The sequence below is a fragment of the Orbicella franksi genome, chromosome 9 (assembly GCF_964199315.1).
Source record: "Orbicella franksi chromosome 9, jaOrbFran1.1, whole genome shotgun sequence".
NCBI lineage: Eukaryota > Metazoa > Cnidaria > Anthozoa > Scleractinia > Merulinidae > Orbicella > Orbicella franksi.
Window position 1 is genome coordinate 13,482,404 of NC_138153.1, and position 21,239 is coordinate 13,503,642.

The 21,239-nt window shown below is 38.2% G+C and overlaps 1 protein-coding gene and 1 pseudogene across 1 annotated transcript in view; both read left to right on the plus strand.

The window, feature by feature from the left end:
- Positions 1-21,239, plus strand: part of LOC145497354 (uncharacterized) — a 41,876-nt gene that overhangs the window by 10,699 nt on the left and 9,938 nt on the right. The gene's annotated exons all lie outside the window — the stretch shown is intronic.
- Positions 18,634-20,872, plus strand: LOC145497355 (uncharacterized; annotated as a pseudogene).

Genomic DNA, 21,239 nt, shown 5'->3' on the forward strand with positions numbered 1-21,239 from the left:
GCCCCAGGGCGGGCATGATGCTTTGCGGTCTCTTTGTTTAAATTGTCGGGTTTTGCCCTGATCACGGTCATTTTGTTGGCGGTGTATGACATTTGCAGCTGCAGACTGCAGACTACAGTTGGGCTTAAATAGCTTTCTGGTTGGCCTGAATAGAACGCAGGTTAGCCTGTTTACGGTTAGCTCTCGGTAATGGAAATGGGAATACTTGAGAATACGATGGGTTAAAAAGTCCGCATTCTGCGGTCTGCAGATGTCACACATCGTTTTTGCCGGCGGTACGGTGGAGGAAGCTTTTGTCGCTGTGTTTGGGCCAGTCCATTCAACATCCGCACCCGCCTATTGAGGAAGTTTATATTTTATCCCCTCCCCTCCCCGAAAAGCAAACTTCCCCCCTTCAAGAAAGGAAGATCAAAGTGCCGACACACTTCCCTCGTCAAAATTTATTAAAAGATCAAAGGCACCGCCATAGTTGCCCCCCAAGGAAACGACCTTTTAAGACTCTTCCTCCCTCAGATTTCCTAGTACCTCAATAGGGGGGGGGGGGGGGGGAATATAAAATGGAATGGTTCTACACTACCGTCAACCGGCATCAGCCTCAATGTCGACGATGGTCTTTATTCTCGTGACTGATTTTCCAGGCAATGTATTGATGTTCCATTTAAGAGAAATTAGATGCTGCTCATTTATGCCAGATTGAAATGTTAATAAAAGAGTAATATTTCACCACTTTTATTTGCTTTACCTCTCAGAAACAGTTTTTTCGCTGGTACAGGTATGCGCAAAACGTTTGAACTATCTCGTATTAGACGATTAACATTTTGGTTCCTGAGGAAATCCAGCTAACTGACGCATAGTGTGGATACAAGATAAATGAAACTAGCCAGTATATCTCTAAAAATGTAATTTGTGATGATCTTAAATTAGCATAAATTACTATTTTGCCGGCACGGACCAGAGGGCTGGGTACGGGTTTGAGGTGCGCAGTGTATAGTGGGATTTGAGTTTGTAATCGGTGACAGTTGGCGAGGTGAGACATTCTATGGCCCGCCTTTGCCGTGTTTAGGTTAAGTTTGGTTTTCTTTTAATAATATCATCAGTTGTAATCCACTGTTGTACGTTTATTTAGTTCTCTTATTGCTATTATATCGCTGTATAAAGCCTTAGGTTTATTATTCTACAGTACTGATGTTAACTAAGGATACCCTAAAACCCCGAGGGTTGCACCACTGCCTTGGTCGGGGGTACACGTTCCCAATTTTCTCCACTTGCTGGTTTTAGGGTTTTCGTGTCCGGCTTTGGTGCACTTAGCAATTGTCTTTTTATTCATAGTTTGTATTATATGCTGAGATGGAATAAACGGGACGATGGCTTGGCTGGCCAACGCACCCAATTTAATCACTGTCTAGTGTGCTCGGATGTGTAGTGGAGGCAAAATATTCTCTTTTTTGATAGCTTGTACTAAAAGTTGAATATGTAATTTCTACTCAACTGAGCAACTTCATTTACGAAACCTTACTAAGATAAACCAACGAAACTACTGCTCAGAAAGAGTTGAGTTCCATTCTTAATGGTAAAAAACAACACTAAAAACCAAAAAAAGAAAACCACAGCAAAAGGACACCCTCCTTGGCTGTTAATAAGCTGTTGGATACATACTTCAGCGTAACAAGAAGTTGGCGACATTGAATTTTAGAAGTTCTTTGGACGAATCTTCATTTCAGACCTCTTGAAAGATTCACTGTTCTTTTTCCAGTAATACCACACCATTCCTACACTATCGACCTTACCATTGAGGTACAAACCATTGAGGTTTGAGTAATGGCAGTAGTTGTACCACCAGCCACCTTTATAAGACAATGCACAGTTGCTGCTTGGGCTACCGTCGTTATCGCGGTCTTTGGTGCTAAATGCATTGCCACGATGATAGCCGAGAGAATCACCAGCCGTGCCTGACAAAAGAAAAGCCAAATGAACTCTTTGGATTTATTGGCGGGGGGTCGCTGCTTTCTGCATTTTCCTTCAACATAGTTGCCCAGGCAAACCAGTAAACATCTACTAAACTAATTTTAAAATCCAGTACATTTTGGCGAGGAGATCAGAACAAATACCACAGAGGTAAGTTCACCTGTATAACTTCCCAAAGTCAGCCGGTATTTCGCCCCCTCACTTCCCACACAAAACGAGCTGTATTCAGCAAATGCTGTTTTACCATGAATGTCTTCCAAGTAAACACGAAGCTTGTTACTGCTGCTCCTAGTCAGGCGGCGAATCTTGTCCTGTCCGAGCCAAAACTCGCCGTTCAGATTGCCGAAGCCTCGTTTGTAGTCATCCCAAGCTCGGAAGAAATCTACAGAGCCATCCCGTCTCTTCTGAAACACTGTCCATCCTCCACCCGCTGTTTTGTGATCACAGAAGACGTCAAATTCACCCAAACCATCAGGATTGATTTTGTACACTCCACTGATCTTGACTCCGGACTTGTAAATTTCGGCACAGTTCTTAAAAACTGTAAATCAAATAATACACTCAGGAAAAGTCGTTTGCAGATCTTGCTCTGCTGGATATATTTATAGATATACTAGAAGCGAAAGATGTGACTTCACCTCCGACAAACTGTGTGAAAGTGACAATAAAATTTGCTTGCAGACCTTTGCTTGAAGTGCTGAGTAAATCGAGGTTATTTGAAAGTTGCACAGTACAAAGCTACGCACATACGCTTATGGCGTGATTATTAATGACAGGAGAGACTAAATTTTAAATGAAACATATAAATTAATAGACTTCCATTGATGGTGATCTCTACAAAGAAATTATTTAACGCTTGAATCTTCGCTAACTTCCAATTTGAAAGAAAGCAATTTGACTACTGAACAGAAAACAATTCTCAGCTATAGGTAAAAATTGTGGGTAATTAATTTCCGTTACGGTAAATTAACAATGAGACTACGGGTGCGAAATTTTTATGAGCAAATAGTCATCGAGGCGTATCCGAGTTGACCGTCGCCCACGAAAACGAGGGCGAGTAGTCCAATTCTTTTGGTAGACACTCCAAAGGATAACAGCACTTAACCTACAATTTTGTGCATTTTTAAGTATGAAATTAAAAATAATTTTCAGTTTCAAGAGCAGCGCGCTCGCGGTCGTTGTCTATCAGCGATTATACAATAAGTATTCTTGCAATACAATGTAAGTATTCTTGCATTTTGATTGGTTCTCACCTATGATCTATTGGAGGACAGACGGATAGATGACGTCAATATAACAAACACTCTCCCTCTGTTTTTTAAAATGGCGGAAATTTTTAAAATTTAAATAATATTTTACGTGACTGGGCGAAAGAAAATGAAAAAAAATATTGTCGAGGCTGTAAAGAAAGTGTATTGACGTCGTCTGTGATCTATTACTGAACAAACGCACGGCAACATGGAATCTTTTTGTTAATTCTTAAAATCTGGATCATCGTAAAATGCAGTTCAAAAGTTTGGATTGGCTTAGCCATCATGGTATATCAGGCATTATACCATGCTCTACAAATATGGTCAGGTGTAAGCGTACTTTTTGAGTTTTTTTGTTATTATTTTTGCTATTATACCACTATTACGCGGAAATAGTGATACTATCAACCAATCAAAACTCCGAAATTTCTCGGCTTATGTTATAACAGGCATTAGTATCACCCAACTAGTGGACTAATGCAAATCCTGCATTTTGATTGGCTACGCTACTAGGGGACTATTAGTAATAGTCATCGAGTAGCGAAATTGGCGCCATCGAGCGTGACGCTTTCTTTCGTTTTATTACCAAATAAATATTTCTTCAACTTGCATTTGCTAACTTTATTATTACCTTTTCTGTCCGACTAGTTGGGTGATACTAAAACAATTAGACCCTTCGCCCTCAAGGGCCACGGGTCAATAGCCCATTCGGCTTCGCCTCATGGGCTATTGACCCGTAGCCCTTGCGGGCTACGGGTCTAATTGTTAATTATACAATGCTCTACAAAGATGGTCAGGCGTACGCCTATTTTTTTATATTTTGGAGGCGTTTTTAATGGAACAATCATTCCATTCGCGCTTATTGAATATCAGATGGTAATAGCCAACTCGGCGCTACGCACCTCCTAGGCTATCTACCATCTCATATCCAACGCGTGCTCGTGGAATAATTGTTAAATAGAAACGATTAGAGATCCAATCAGATTCGCTGATTTTCAACAGAACACGACTGAGTGGCTACTAATTAAAGTTAAACAGTGACATCACGTTACATTTTTGAACCACCTTTCAAGGAATTGCAAGTAGTTTTTAATTTTCTTTTTCAGCTGGGAAAGCAAAAATAGTCCCTCTGGAATTCTTTGTTAATTGGGTTACAATCAGTCTCTCACAAAATTCATTTCCCCACAAGCTCGGAAGATAACCCAAACCCTGGGCTGTGACGGCTTATCCAAGAGAGCAAGATCGGACTGTCTTAACTGCTCGGGGTTGACCGCTCTTTTCCGCAAGGAAATGGCCTTCTATGAAATAGTGCATAGTTACAGTGGTTTACTGAGAGCGATGCCGAGTTCTGAAAAAGCTGGCATTTCAACGAACAATCAATCAATCAACATATTTAACGTGGTCGGTACGCTTAGCTAAAAAGCTAGTTCACAGGTACGCCACGAAAAAAAACAGAAAAAAGAAATTATAAGAGCCTTATGAAGGTATATGAATTTAAATAAATTAAGATTTAGAACTAGCTAATATTAAAATATAAGAATTAATAATGTAGTCACAAGTAAAATGTATAAGAAAATATGATCATTAAAAGAACAACTGTCTGAATTACATAAATCAAGCTTTCACAGAAAAAGTACTGATATACTTTCGAGTCTATTTTCCTTGTCATGTAAGCAACGAGCTGCCTACGCAAATATCCTTTTCTCAATTAATAAGGATATCAGGAAGTTGTATAATCACCAGCGCATTTTTTGCCTTTTCCAGTGTATCCAGGTGTACATATGCACTTGCAAGATCCTCTGCTATTGTGACACACAGCATTGACATCACAGCTGTGGGACTTGGTAGAGCACTCGTTTATATCTAAAACACACAAAAAATAAATTAATATGGATTCAAACGAAAACCGGTTTTGCTGGAAATTTTTACAGAGAGTGACAGCCTTTGTCTTACCAGAATTAAACCAATTTTATAGCTGTACATGTATATATGGGCACCTTTTGTACGAGTAAGATTATGAATATGATTACGAATACGAGATTTAAAGACAATGACACAGTACGTGCGTGTGAAAAGTGTAATTTTGGTGAGAGGAACGACGAAGTAGCCGTCATCATATCATTGCGAGCTTCTACATAAATGTATAAGTGGTACAGACACGTTTCGGAAAGGTAAGTAAGCCGATGATGATGATGATGATGATGATGACGACGATGACGATGATGATGATGATGATGCTGATGATGATTATGACCTTTATCAACGCGCCAATGAATTTAGCTTAACAGAACTAATTGAAGACTCTCATGTTTTACAATCACGGAAAATATAACTATCTCTAACATACTAACCACGTTAACAATGTTGGAAACATGGTCAAATCTTGAAAGCTTCTGATGTATAACTTCACGGAATATTTCGATAAACCTGCGATTAAATCTCGCATAGTCGCTCGTAGTCGAATCCGTTCCTAGATCCAAAAGTGTGGAAAATACTTAAAGATTCCATTACAATAGTAATTTTTCTTGCGACACCCTACTGACTTTGGTCCACTTTTCCCCTTAAAACTCTCAAAACAGTTACTGTAGAGCATCTCTGGCACAGATTATATCCAATGCTAAATTCATCCGTCAAATGATACTAGATAAAATAATGACATTAGGGGCGCTTTCTTTTCATTTGACCAAATATTACAGTTTGGATTTCCGGAAATTTCCAGTAGCTAAGGGAACAGCATAGTCCACAATTTACGGAAAAAAGAATAACTCCCCGAGGTATAAACAAATTTTCGAAAATTCCGGAATTTCCGTTCCATTTGATTTTCCTGGAATTTTCGGTTGAATGATTCGCATTTCGGAAATTCAACAATATTCGTATTTTCCGGAAAGTCGAAACTCTCGTAAGGCATTTCCGTACCATTTTTCTCTGTTTCGAAAATTCGGAAATTTTTGGTTGAATGGAAAGCGCTTAAAGGATGGCTGACATTACCAGTGCATGTTTTGCCATTTTCAGTGTAACCGGTTTTACATGTACGTTTGTACGATCCTTTGGTATTGCGACACACGGCATTGACATCACAGCTATAGGTCTTGGAAGTACATTCATCTATATCTAATTAACAAATGGTGAACGCCATAGCGTGCACTATTGAGTTATGGATGCACGCGGGAGGTTGCTAAGCACGAAAGAAGCGTAAGAGTCGCACTCGGCTATCGCCTCGTGCGACTCTAGCTTCTTGGGTGCTTAGCAACCCTCCCAAGTTTGCATAACATAACATAATAACATAACATTGAGACATTGGAACAACAGAAGTCCTTTTATTGAGCTACATCACAAAAAAATGTTCGTGTACTCTTACATGACAAGAGAAAACAAGCGCGCGAAAATTCATTCATGACAACCGCCTTCACACCAGTAACTCGATAAAGTTTCATCTTCAGACAACTGTGAAGACAGTTTCGCATTTCTGGCAGAAGAAAGTCGGCCATTACTTTGGAAACAATGTCAGTCAAAAGATTTGCTTTGTAAACATTAGCACACACGTCAGCAGCGTACACCCATGGGCAAATAGTAGGCGCTAAATTAACCAATCAGAGCGCGCGCTTTGCTTTAGGAATCAGCTGATTAGTGTTTAACCATTTAGTTTTGCATTCTAAGTAATTATTTAACTACGAAGACTTAGAGCCGCGACTCTCCGAGTATCGATAGCTACCTGTACAGTTTCTCCCATTTCCAATGAATCCATTTTTGCAGGTGCAGTTATGGCCTCCCTCCGTGTTGTTACAAACAGCATTGACATCACAGCTGTGGGAGTTGGTACTACACTCGTCTATATCTAATGAAACAAAAGAAAAAAAGATGAAGTCAGTTTGATAAAATGTTTCGATATTTTCTAGTTGCTTGCATGTTTTACACCAGGGTTACTGAGGTGTAGCAAGGGGCACGTAACGGAAGCTCGAGTGGAGTGGTGACGCTTACGCCTTCAAACCCTAATCCTGTATAAGTTAAAAATCCATTGATTTAATTACTCCGTTTAAGACAAGCTAGATTTATGTTCTTGTGAATTCATTTTATTTAAACCGAAGTATCACTTCGCTGTTTTAAGAATACTGAAACTTACAAGCGTTTTGTGCAAATACCGCACAGTCTTGTAATACATTTCAGGTAATATAGTTTCCAGTAATTCAGAGACAGAAATAGTATAATATAAGCGAGCTGGAACCAAGTTATACAAGGAACGGAGGGATAATATCTCCGAATAATAATATATAAAAAAATAGGGAAAATTAATTCCTTGCTCAAGAGGAAAGACCCTGAAAACGCGGCACGACCTCTTTCATCCACATGATGACGTACCGTCCACGAGGCCAAATATTTCGTTACAAAACAGCACTTCAAGGAAAGTAGCGAATTACTTGTTTTTCAAGACTCGCTCTTTTGTTTTAACACTCTAATTGTTACTTTATTGCGATTTTTTTTCGATTGACATAATAGGACATTAAAAAGTTTTTTTGTTACCCAAACATTTTCTTCCATTTCCATAGAAACCAGCTTTTCAAGTACAATTGTATGATCCCACAGTATTCCGAGAAATTGCGTTGATATCACAGCTATTGTGATTAGTAGCACACTCGTCTATAACAAAGGAGAATAATAAAAATTAAATTTAACAATTAAAATTTATATAGCACAATTTTCCAATTACATAAAATGATTCAAAATAAATAAAATATACAAGTAATTAAGACTGATAAAATTACAAGGTGAAAAGTAACAATTTATAGAAAATTATAACAAATTAAAAGCCTGTTTAAAAAGATATGTTTTAAGACAGCACTTAAAACTTGAAAGAGAGTCAAGACTGGAAATGCTACTCAGTAAATTGTTCCAGAGCTTCGGAGCCACATAGCAGAATGCTTTTCCTCCAAGTGTTGCGAGTATCTTGCCGCTTGGAACCTCAACCGTAATCTTTTAATTGGATCTGAGCGAATATCTAGTTGATATCTCGTCCTATATTGTCCTCAGCAAAATATTTATACCTAATCGTAACCAGTTTAAAAATAAAGCCAAAATAGTTTTGCTACTGCGAGTTTGGTTGAGCCTCGGTTCGAATTTTGTGGAGACGCAGTCGAGCTAAAACTTGAAGAATACGTATTCCTACAGTGGACTTACGGGGAAGCTTTGCTCGAAATGTGTACTCTCGGAAGAGGTATATGGAAGGGCAGAGCTTTCTTCAGCGGAAGTAAAGAAAAGGGTTGGCAAAACTGTAGTTTAAGCATCTATAAGGTTAGTGTTTTTAAAAAAATTCGAAGAGGCAAAGCTAACTGCTGATTTATCGAAGTATTTTAAGGGATTACGTAATCCTGGAGTAGCAGTGTGTCTGCTGAAGGTGCATGAAAGGGATATCTCCTATCCGAGGAACTTCAGAGGATTTTAACCGTAGCAGAATACATTTTGTTATTATTAGACATTTCAGTCGGAAAATAGCCTTTATCCACGTTCCAGAATTCAAAACGATAACGTCTACCTGGAGAAGCTAGTGTATGTAGATAGCCTCCAAAACGGAAAACGAAAACAATTCCACTGGTTTTCATGACAATATTGTGAGGAAATAGAAAATATCACTACACAAAGTATACACAAGATTTGACTCCTACTAAGTTTACGAAGGACTATAAAAGGAAGCAAAATAAGATTTCTTAGACTCCGTCATTAACAGACTGTTGTTCTAAACCATGAAACTTCATATTAGGTTGGGATTTCGCTTAGACTGTCTTAACTTTGAAACAAGTGAAGTTGCAACAGTTATTGCACGACACGTCATCCCAGGTGTACCCTTCCTCCGCGCCAAGAGTGTGTACGCAGTCCTGATTTTTGTGATTGTTTGGCTGCTGTGGAGCCCAGAACTTAAACCTACTTATCTCTCTGTTTGTCAATACAAACGAGCCTTCTACGCTCCGATCATTCAGCCCTACCCAGGATCTCTTGCCGTTATGACGGTGTTGAATGTAGACGTTTTCCTCTTGGTTGTGAACCGTCACGAGATGCGTGCCCATCGTAGAACAATTTGATACAGCAGTTAGCCAAGAAGAGCATTCAGAGCTGGTGAAATAGCAATAACCATTGAAATAACCCCATCCAGGCTGGCATATCTCTGCAGGTGTAAGGAAAAGGTAATACTTATTAACTAGCTTGTGATTATAGCACTGTTTAATTGCAAAAGGCATTTAAGAGGTTGGTAAAGGAAGGCTATGAATTAAGTAAGCCAGCGCGGGGCGATTATCACTCTAGAGGGAGGAAGGAACGTCTCTGGTTGCTTTAAATTGTGATTCTGTGAATGTCACCCGGATAGTCAACCGATTATTTAATTTTCCTGTAAAACGGGATTTGAGCCACCTCTGGCACTTCACGTCCTTTTTCAGCTCTTCTTTCTAGGAAAAATGCCAGTTGTTAAGAGCTGACTGACAATCTCTGGAATACCACTCGTTTATTGATCTTTTGTACCAGTGATCACAACTACAGACTATGCGGGAGATTTTGCTCTTCAGCAAGCTTATAGTAAAGATGAACTCCAAGACATTTCTTGGAATGTGTGGTTGATGGAAAGAATTCCTAGCCCTCCGAAGGACCTTACTTAGATCCGAAGTACTGGAGCTAGAACCTTTGCCTTGTTTCGCGACTAAATACAAGATAAGAAAGAAATGCCCCGCGAGAGTTGAATTTCCTTGAAAGAGCTAAACTTGGTCTTCTTAAAGCTTGGTGATAGCGTCGATATTTTGGTTAAGAAGGAGTCTGCCTCAAAATGTTAATTTTTACCGCGTGCCTGCATATAAGGCTACGAAGATGCACTAAGCAAAATAACTGTTCAAATCTGACCAGAATTACGAGATACCAGAGAGACGAATTTCACTTCGGAATACTTGCTTCAGTTATAGCCACGTCTGTGGATTATCTTATTGTTTCTTTATTTGTTGAAAACATTCATAATTTCAAAATTCAAGTATGGTTTTAATGGGAGTAAGAAAAAGTAAAAATTAATTAACACTACTGTGTAAAATAATTCAGCTCCTACCAGACAAAACAGTGTAAGAAATGGACACAGGGTCGTATTTTGCTTCAAATAATTCTTTGAAACAAACGCGGAATCCAGTCTTGTTGATATACTGTCGAATGAAAAGAATTTACCAAGGATTACTTATGTAGGAAGAAGAAAACCAAAATGTAAATGTTTTTGCTGCGACGTTGTTTCGAATATAGTATGCATCATCACAAACACAACTGTAAATCAATGATCCTACCTCTATCCAAGCAGTTATGCCATTTTGAACTGGACTTAGATTCCCTCCTTTTGATGAATGATCAGCAGAAACAAACACGTTTGGAGGTCCATTGTAAAAGTTGCGGAAGCTAACGTCCTTAAAAAAGAACATCAGTTGCTAAAATTCTAAGCGTCGCGCATCCACACCCTTAGATTTACGCGATACCCTTCAAGTAGAATAATTCGTGGATCTTTTGTAATTAACTATATATCATTACCTTCTGATAAGTTTCTGCCAGGAAGATTCACTTTGGGGTGAGCCGCCCGAATTGTGGTAAGTGACTCATTGTTGTATAAACTTTCATCGCGTTTTCTATTAAAATTGTCAAGTTGCTTCGGCGAGATATCTTCAATAGGAATTGTAAAGTCTTCCTGATTTGAAATCATGCATGTTGTAAGACACTGAATTTTTTTTAAAAATTTCATTGTTTTAACTTCGCTTATTTCAATAACACTTCAGTTGCTTTGTCAAAGTTGTTGTAAGTTGTATATTGTCGAGAAACCTTTTTTATGATTTAAAAGTGAACAGGATTTGCTACAGTGACGCTCGCACGTGGTTTTGCAAGGTATGGAGATTTCCTCCTTTTGTTCGTTCAATTTCTTCATTTGGTTACGTGCTGGGCTGAATTTCTTTAAAAGTTATTGGTAGAAGACCGGTAAAGCTAAGGCCGATAAAGTGATTGCAAAGCCGTCGGCAAAAGTAATAGTGAAATTCCGGTTCAGGGCTGAATAATTATTAAACTTGAACACCACGAGTCTTTGAAATTATGTTCTCCGGCTTCTAAATGCATTTCTTTAAGTGATAACGAATCTTAAACAAACTTCTTTAACAATTCTTTCATTCGGCCATCCTTCGTTAAGACAGGATTTGCTACTTGATACCCATATGTACTGATATGCATATTCTGTTGATGAAGATTTCCTTGTTTTGTTTGTTCAATTCATTCGGTTTGGTGAAATGCTCATTGGCGAATTTCTTTAAAGGTTATTTTGTCGAGAAGATGATCAGTATTTTATGGGAGTTCGGTTTTTAGGCTTGGCTATATCTATATATTAGGATATAAATGCGTACAAATATTCAATAAAGTAACCAAGCCGTTCTTAAGGTTACTTCCCACCTTCAGAGGCCAAAAAAATCGTTTTTTCTTTTATTTGACAAAATTTAAGTTCGTCACTTTATCTAGTGTTTCCAATGGAAAAACATTAAAAATCTCAAAAAGCGGCCGAGTTATTTAGGAAAAACGTATTTTCAAATAAAGTTAATAAACTAGGAAGGTGTCATAATCTTATCAACGGGCGAGAACCCTGGGGATATTTTCGCGGCAAACGCTCATCGCTCGTTTTTCATGTCATTTGCATATTTTTATTTACATCACGCACTTGACAAAAATTCCCACGTGAAAGCTCTTTACGCTAACTCCTATGGAAAAACCAAAAGCAGAAAAAAGCCCTTGGGTACTAAAGAAAACGAAAAAAACCAGCCCAAAGAAGAAAGAAAAACCTCCATATTGTCAAGGAAAGAAAAAAAACCTTGCCGGAAGCGACAAAAGCTCTTGGTTTGGCCAAACGCCTTCGACAATCTCGGCATCTGCTGAAGATCCGGAGCGTTCAAATATCCTTGGAACAAGTAGCTTAAAAATCAAAGTCAACGTCAGTGCAGGCTGCGAACAAGATTCTTCGTCGGAATCTGGCGGAAGCGATGAAGAAAATGAAACCTACCCAGGGGAAGTCATTTCAGCAATAAGGGTATTTCTTAAGCTGTCCGTCGATTCCTCAACGTCTTGTTTTTCAGCGGCACATTTTCCGCCTTGAACATTTTTGGCGCGGGTTTTGCCTTTGCCTTTGCCTTTAGCGTCTTTGCCCATTATATTACGTAGCCGTCCTAAATTGAACTCCACTGAGCGAGACAAAAAAAAACATGTTGCAATGCGATGCTTTTCCCGGGAAATCTTGATCTATTGTCAGAGACACTAGGAGGTCCTGTTGTTCCATTGGTTTGCGGTTTTATTAGGCGTGATAATCTCCGGGCGTGGCGCGAGTTGTTTACGAACCTTTACAAGCTAAAATCTCGCATTTGATTTTTGGCGGAATACATCCACTTTGAGCGAATTTATAGGGTATGCAGATTTGACGGATTTTCGTGAAATTTCGCCAGAACATTCCAGAAATAATGACAAACCAAAGTGTGTCGGGAAATTTTGATATTTAACACATTTTTCCCGTGGCGTCCATTTACGCAACACGTGCTCTCATATTTTTAGCTACTCTAACTTTAGATGTGGATATCTAGACAACCAATCAGAATATCGAAAAAGCCCGACACACGTTTGTTGATTGATGCCTTGTGAATAAGACTGGGAATAAAACCGGAAGTTGCACCGAAACGAGGCTTAATAGCCCTCGCGGTAAATATTCAAAGCAACATGGCGAACGAAGAAGAGAAGTCAATCTCTCTTCTGATGATATTACCGGCGTCAGTGTGAGCGAAGGACAGATTGAAAAATTGACACACAGCCAATTGAAATTCTGGTTTAAAAGTCGCCGTATAAATTAAAGTGGCAAAATAAAGGAACTTTTGGAAAGATATGTTTGCCATCCTTCGATTGTCTCGATCTCTAATGTGCGAAAAAACAACATTTTCTCACCATTTTATTGCCTAAAAGAACTTTATTCATGGTCGGTTTAGGAAAAAGAACCTGAATGAAATGAAAATTTTAAAAATCTACGATCCTGACCCGAAGAATAGCTGTACTAAAGCTAAAGTAGCTTAAAGTGGTAAAATAAAAACAGAAGCAAGAGCTCGAAAGAACATACGGAAGTAAATTTAAAAATTGTTCCGGATATCGGGAATATTGCAACAGAACATCCCAACGTAAACAAATTTCCTACGGCTGATTCATTTTTCGCTGACGACTTCAGTCTTCTCAAGTTAGAGAACATCCGATCTCTCTTAACGAATTAACAATCGGTGCGAGAGAGTAGGACAAATCCTTCAGTTCAAAAGATGCTAATCAGAGTATCAAACAAGACCACGATCTACTCGCCAAGAGTGGTACAAACAAGGGTTCGGTACAGTGACAGCATCAATGCGTTACAGGGTAGGACGCAATCACAAAGCTGATTCATTAGTGAAATCACCAATAAAATTATCAAAGAAATGTACCGCAGTGTAGCAAGACTATCAGCCACATGCCATGAAAGATGGCCTAAAATATTAGCAAGTGGTAAAAGACAAGTACATTGAAATAATGCATCAACAGGGATAGACGAAGGTGTAAGTAACAAAATGCTTTCTTTTTGATCAAGAGAAAACGGAAATTTTGGGGACTTTCCAGCTGAGCTGGTTACAGACCCAAGTAAGAGCAATCGCCATGAAATCATTGAAGCAAAGAATGTCATTGTTATGGATGGTGAGACCCTGAAAGATTGCCTTATAAAGTCAATATGCAAAATGTTTGATACTGGTTTAAAAGTAAACAAGAGTCGTATTTACTTCAGTTTATGAAGTGCAATGTACATCAACTACTCCTTGTTGTGAACAGACTTCGGAATGTCCTGGCTATAAATTAGAAGTAACTGAGAATTTTTAAGGAGCAAATTACCTTGGACATAGAATGGTGGAAGGAGATGCTAAAGAATATTGAACAATTTATGATACATATATTATATATGAACTGGCTTACCTAATGCTTAGAGATGGCTGTACAAGGTGTGATTATTGCTAAAGCCTGAGAATAAATAATGTATATCAAAGTTCCAATAAGTTTGTCCAGCATTTAATATGAGAGAATTCAGCTTCTTCTAGTTTTCCTCTGGTAACGTTGAGCGAATATTTCAAAATAGTTCAAAACAACTGGGAATCTATAAAATCATACAATGTAGGAAATTCTCAATGATGTCAAATTCAATTGCACTTTTATGTTATTAGCAAATTATACACCAGACCATGTGTCCTTCTATGTTACACCCTGTGCCAGAAAATAGAACATGAAGCCACATAATGCACAATTTTAGTACGGTGGAAATCACTAAATATTTAATTGCCACTGATGAACAATATCATATCATGTACTCTGTTTTCATTCACTACCAAATGACAAATTAAACATTACGTGTCAGGAATTATTAGATAACTAATTTTCTCCCAGTTTACAAGCAAATAGCTCACTATCCAGGGTTGATTAAACCTCTACACAACCTTTGTGGAATTGCACCATCAAATATGTGCCATCCATTTATTCTCCGAATAGCCATTTCAGCTTGTATTCTTACATTTGCAGTTCTGGTTAATGGTTGAAAAACTGTCTTCCTTAGAAAATTATCGTCAGCTTTGATTTACTTGGTCGCATAGAAGAGATGAAGATTATAACCTTCTTGCTTGCCAGTAAATGCTGTCTATCAAATCCCTGACATTAGGGAAATTCCTACAAGGCCTTAAAATGTGTTTTCAGACTTTTATTAGTTCACTCTGATTCTCCAGGTCTTGGGTGTCTGACCTTTTATCTCTCTGTAGTCTATTTTGCACTTTATGTTTTCAAATTCAGCCTAAAAATCTTCAGGTAAATAAATACTGGGCAGGCTCCCCAACATCAAATACAGGAAATTGGCCCATGCAATAATTTATCTGACACTGCTAGTTCTGAAATATTAAACCTAAAAGCCAGATCTTGCTGAAATATTAAGCGAGTAGAAAAGATTCAAAATTCATCAATGGCTGTATTTAAATCACTAATGTCCTTTCACATTCAACATTGTTTTTGGGAAACTTTTTTGGTTTATCTCAGAGGCACGAAACTGATTAATTCCTAAGTTGATTGAAGCTGATGGGTATTCACACCTGTAACCCACCTGTATTCACTTCTTCTTTGCCAGACTCAGATGCCTCGCATCTTTTCGTTCTACACAGAGATTCTTCATCAACTTTTGTGCAGGGGAAAACCGAGGGTACGGCTCCCAGTTTCAATAAGTGTACTCAGTTTAAAATCACTTGGCAAGAAGTGCTCGGAACAACAGAAATTATTTCCTACCGAGGTAAAAATAGACATCTCCCCTTTTCATAAGTATTTCCCTCTTTTTCCTTCTTTGTTTATCTGGCTTGTCCGAAGGAAACTCAGTCGTGGAAATGATAAATCAGGTCGGTTTTTGAAAGCTGGAGGGCTTTAAGCTTCGCTTGCATGCAACTTCCGGTTTTTTTCTGGAATCGGTGTATTATTAGATGAGGTTGAGCAAAATATCGTACGGCCAACTGCCAAAAATTATACAAAATGCCCTATTTGTAACTAAAATGATCTTTCTGAGGTGATATCAAAACATCCATTGGCCTAAAACATTTTGTACATCAATAAAAGTAGGTAAAAACAGCAATACGAACAATGTAACTAGTCGCCAAGTAGGCATATTTCTTTGTCCTTATAGCGATGCCTGGATATGGTGACTATACAACCAAAACAACCAAAGTTAAATTGATCTTATATGAAACAATTAGCTTGAACTTTTCATCTTACTCATAGTTTTGAATTTCGCTTTTCTCGGTGTATGTCGACGTGGAAATGAATTCATTTCTTTCGTGAGTTTATTGTTTTGAAAGTGGTTTCTACATATGCGTTTTGCTATTATTTTCTTATGTATTTTATTATTTGGGCGCTTATTTACCACGAAAATGCTTATGTAAAGTATGCTTTAATGTTTGCATGAATACACCTGATTGAAAAAACGTTGTCCGAACAAAGGTATGAACTATAAACTATACGAGTTTATAGAATTATGGGAAGACCGAAAAAGCATGCGCATGAACAGGAATACATGCACATGTATTCAAGACTGTTTCCCCGTGGCATTCAATAATCACAGGTTAGCTGCCCAAATTGGTGATTTAGAAAAGCATAGAACCCCCCTATGCCTTCCTAAAGGTAGCTAAGCGAGAAAACACAAGAAAATTTGAACGCTAAGAGCTTCGAGGTATGCCTAAGTTTGCAACAGTCAGTGAACACGAGATCCGTTTTAATACATGTACACAATCCGTAAAAATGCAAATTAGAATAAGGTCGCAAGTTTCCCGAGAAACCACTGTGTTGTATCGTTTATGATTTATACTTTTTTCGTGAAAGCGTTTTTGCAATTATGTGTATATAATCTTACTTGGCAGAGTGCGTGGTTATCTTGACCGGATCGTGAGCTGGTGTTATTAAATACAACACTATTAGTCAAGGTAAAGTTCTCAAGCCTCAAATCGATAAATGCCATCCAGATAAAGAAGAATCAAGGCATAAAAAAAAACGAGAAAAAGGCAAATAGACATTTCATTTAAGCAAAGGCCCTCATCAGCAAACTTTTACCCCACCTAAACGACACTCACACAATAAGAAATCGTTGCCGTTCCGTTTTACAGCATGCCAAGTGTATTTTAATGCTTGAAATAGAGCGGTTTCAAATTGACCGAAGCTAAAACCACGATCAAACGTTAACCAACCACTTACCAATTAGACTACTCGGCCAGTCTCAAACTGTAGTAAAAAAAGAATCAAAGTAATTGCTTGATCACTTTCTACACTCAATTTAAAACTGCTCTAAATGAATTAAAAAATTAAACATAACTTAAATCACCATTTTTGCGGTAACGCAAAGCCAAGATTCTATTCACTGTAAATGTACTCACTACTTTAATGTTTTTGTGGGTCCCGTCGAGAATCTTGGTTTCTCTGAGGCAAATTTTGAAGCTGTCTTTGTGTACGTCTTCTCCCCACATGGCCATTGCATTCTGGGGTCTCCTGGGAAATTGATGACTTGCAGTCACAAACAGGGTTGGCGGAGTCTTGAAAGGTTGAAATATTAAAGGTCATTGATTTGTCTCAGTTCTCTCATCATATCAAGTAAAGCGTTTCTATGAGACAGCAAAAGCAGCAACAACAACAACAGCAGAAAAAAAAGATTAGTAATGTACCAAGAAATAAGATAAATACAAAAGTAACGTCGGGAACAGACGAAGAGACGAGTCAACAGACAGCCACAGAAACAGGGAGAAGAAAGGAAGAAAACACACAAAAGAAACCGACTGATGAAAAAAAAAATGATGGGAGTGGAAAAAAAGAAATCGACAATCAACCTAACAATTCGATAAAGAAACAAAAAGAAGCAAATAGAAAATTGAAATGAAAGAAACAAATGAATGTAGAAATGAGCAAAAGAGGTGAAAAAGAAGAAAGTCAGGAAGTGACGATTTAGCGAGCCATCCAACAAGATAGCAAACATACACAGAAGGAAAAGTAGAACAATGCAACTGATCAGTTTCAACAAGGAATGTGAAATAGAAATAAAAAGATAAAAAAAAAAGTGATGGGGGATAATTAGAGTGACAGAGATCGAAAGAAATAAGGAAGAAATTAAATAGAAGGAAAAGAGGGAAAAAGTGGGGAAAAAGAAAAGATGAATGAAGACAAAAAAAGTGGAAAACAAAAGGAACAAAACAAATAACAACGGACAATTAAAAAAACACATAGAACGGGGCAAGGACCTATTGAAACAAGACACATGCGAAAAATGGGATTGAATGAAAAATTAAACGTAAAGGTGATTAAAAACGAGGGACTAATATAAGGATAGTGAGCAAAAGAAACAACAACAACAAAAATTTGAAGGTTAAAGTAATAATAGAAAAGGAAGAGAAATGAAAGAACATAGACATAAAAAAAGAAATGCACCGAGAAATTAAAAACTATAATGATATGACAGGAAAATATGCAGAGAAAAAGACAGAACAGTATCTGAAGAAACATACAAACGCGAAATTGTAAAAAGCATTATACTAGTCTCCAATGAAACAAACAAAAATTTGATGAGAAGAGAAATGAAGAAATAAACAAATGAAAAATAATAAAAAAATCTGAAAAGATAAAGAAAAAATATAACAAATCTGTTGCAGAAAGATGAAGACAAAGAAATAATAAGAAAGACAGGAATTCCATAAAGGGAAACCGCAAATAAACAATTAAAGAAAGAAAAAAATCAAAAAGAAAGAAAGAACCAGAGATAAAGGAGTAAACAATACATACGAAAATTAGAACTGAACAAAGAATAGAAAAGGAAAATTGAGAAACCGTAGGAATGAGAGAAGAGGAAAGAGGAAAGAGAAAAGAGGGAGGAGGGAAGAGGAAAGAGGCAAGAGGGAAGGAGGAAGTTCGTTTCCCAAAATGTTTCGTTCCTTTTTCTCTTTGGTTCAAGTATCACTCCTTCAGACCATTTACCAATCAGATTTGCGACCTACTGGCGTGCTCTCTTTCAAACTTTGATGCAAAATTGGCAACTGATGATAAGGGCGAAACGACTACAAGTTGTTGGGGTTACACTTGCAAACCAAACAGAACAAAACCTAAGCGGAACTTCTACCGTATAATTTCTAAAGATACTTACAGAAAAAAGAGCAGTAATATAATGACGGATTTTGGTTACTTATATTTCCATCAAATCCGTAAAATCCGACTTTTCCGACCCCCAAGTAAAGACGTTTGAAGCCTGGGAACTTGCAGTATGATTTAACAGCAAGGGGAATATATAAAGCCAGGAGGAGTTCATTTGAGATGGCGGAAAAGACGGATTTTCCGGATTTCACGGAAATGTGAATATTAAACACCATTATTATATTACTCCTGTTATTTCTGTAAGTATCTTAATAATAATAATATTAATATAAGATACTTACAGGAATAAAGGGAAGTAATATAATAATGGTTTTTTTAAACAAACGTGAATAATAAAATATTCACGTTTCCGTGAAATCCGGAAAATCCGTCTTTTCCGCCATCTCAAATAAACTCCTCATGGCTTAATATATTCCCCTCACCGTTAAATCATACTGCAAGTTTCAGGGCTTCAAACTTCTTTACTTGGGGGTCGGAAAAGTCGGATTTTCCGGACTCATGAATTTCTCTGACTGAAATAGCTTCAAATAACTCAGAGATGTTTGTACAACAAATTGAAAGTATGAAACTTCAGTCTTTAAAGACTCTAACAAACAGTTTTGAACTTTTTGAAAGCAGTTGTTTATGTAGTGAATTTATGATAATCTGCTATTTTTTTATGTTCAACGTAAATTAGCCTGAATGACTTGAAAACTCTCCAGAGAACGCAATCTTTTAGGTTCAACTCCAAGAAGGAAAGCAATGTCCTGCCATGAAAGAGCTTATAAAGTTTTAAAAGACCACAAAAACCAACATATGCAGGACCTCGTTCTATCATCGTATCGGCATCGCTATAAACAAAAAGCCAGGAAAGTTGTTGACGATGATATCGACTTAATCAGTACACAATTGGAAGAGTGTGGCAACGAGAATGTAGTGCGAGTTACCATCATCAATAAGAAGTTTCAATCATCTTTGGCCAGCGCGATAGGACACCCTATCGAGGCAAAGTTACAAATTGGCAAGTTCGGATTCACAGCCTTGAACATCGCAGCGCAACCACTCAGCCCTATGGTGCAAAACAACGAGAAGAGGTTCTCAGATAAGTTGACAATCCTGGTAAACGACATTTCCATTGCAATGGAAAAGCTCAATTATGCCACTTACAGAGGAAAGGTCTACGAAAAGGAAAGCAGGGCAAAGTATACGTTTTCGTACAGATGTGAGGCCTGCGCGTTCGTGAATTAACTCTCGCCACCAATGAATTCTTCAAGCCTAGACTCATTCGAGAAATGAGAAAAGTGGTGGAGCTATTAGCCAACCCGTACTGCGAATTGTTTAGACCACTGGCAATTGACTATGACCTAATTGAAGTGAACCAAGGCGTCTGTTGATCACTAAAAGACAGGTCCTTCGTGAATGATGCCATCCAAGAAGATAAAATTGGAAAAGTGTCTCCCAGAGCGTTTTCTCCCTTTGACTTGACGCAAGAACCAGATCCAAAATACTTTCGCCAGATCCTCGAAAACAGCCTGAGTCCAGAAGAACAGTCAAACTTCTGCAAAGATCTCTTGAAGTTGCTTAGGTGCAACAAGAAGAAGCACAAAGATAAAGTGCCTTGTTTAGTCAGAGATGCTAACAGCGGTAAAACAAGTCTGCTTTTTCCAATCCTGAGCCTTGTGCACCACGGAAGCATTGCCACGGTGACTAAACAACGAGCATTCAACAAGTTTATTATCTCTAAGTTCACCGAAGTGATATTCATAGATGAAGCTACAGAATCTACACTTGACGTCGACGACTGGAAAACGTTGACGCAAGGAGGTTACTCAGCACACGATGTCAAATACCAGGCGGCAGAATCATTTAACAGATGCCCAATGATCATCACAAGTCAGCGGAAGCTCGACTCTGGTCCCTCCGACCAGCCTGCAATGGACAGATGATTGTCCACGTATGAATTCTGTAGCCTGCCAAACCCACAAAAGAGCACAGCCACATGGCTAAAGAACCACCCCATGGACTGTGTACTCTGGGCCACCGAAAAGGCCAAGACACGTAGAGATGATGGTGAAGAAGACCCAATTGAAACAGATGAAGAGCAATCTTTCCTCAAAGACAGAATCTTGCAGGAAAAGGAAAAGGACGAACTACGCGCTTTGTGTTTAGACCAGGGAGCGGACGACAACAGCAATCAATCTGTAAGGGAAGACGAAACCTCACAAGACGCCATGCCAGACACTGAAAGTGAGTCAGATTTGTGCAGCCAATCAGGCGATATCGTAGATATCTTGGAAAATCAGCTTGGAACGC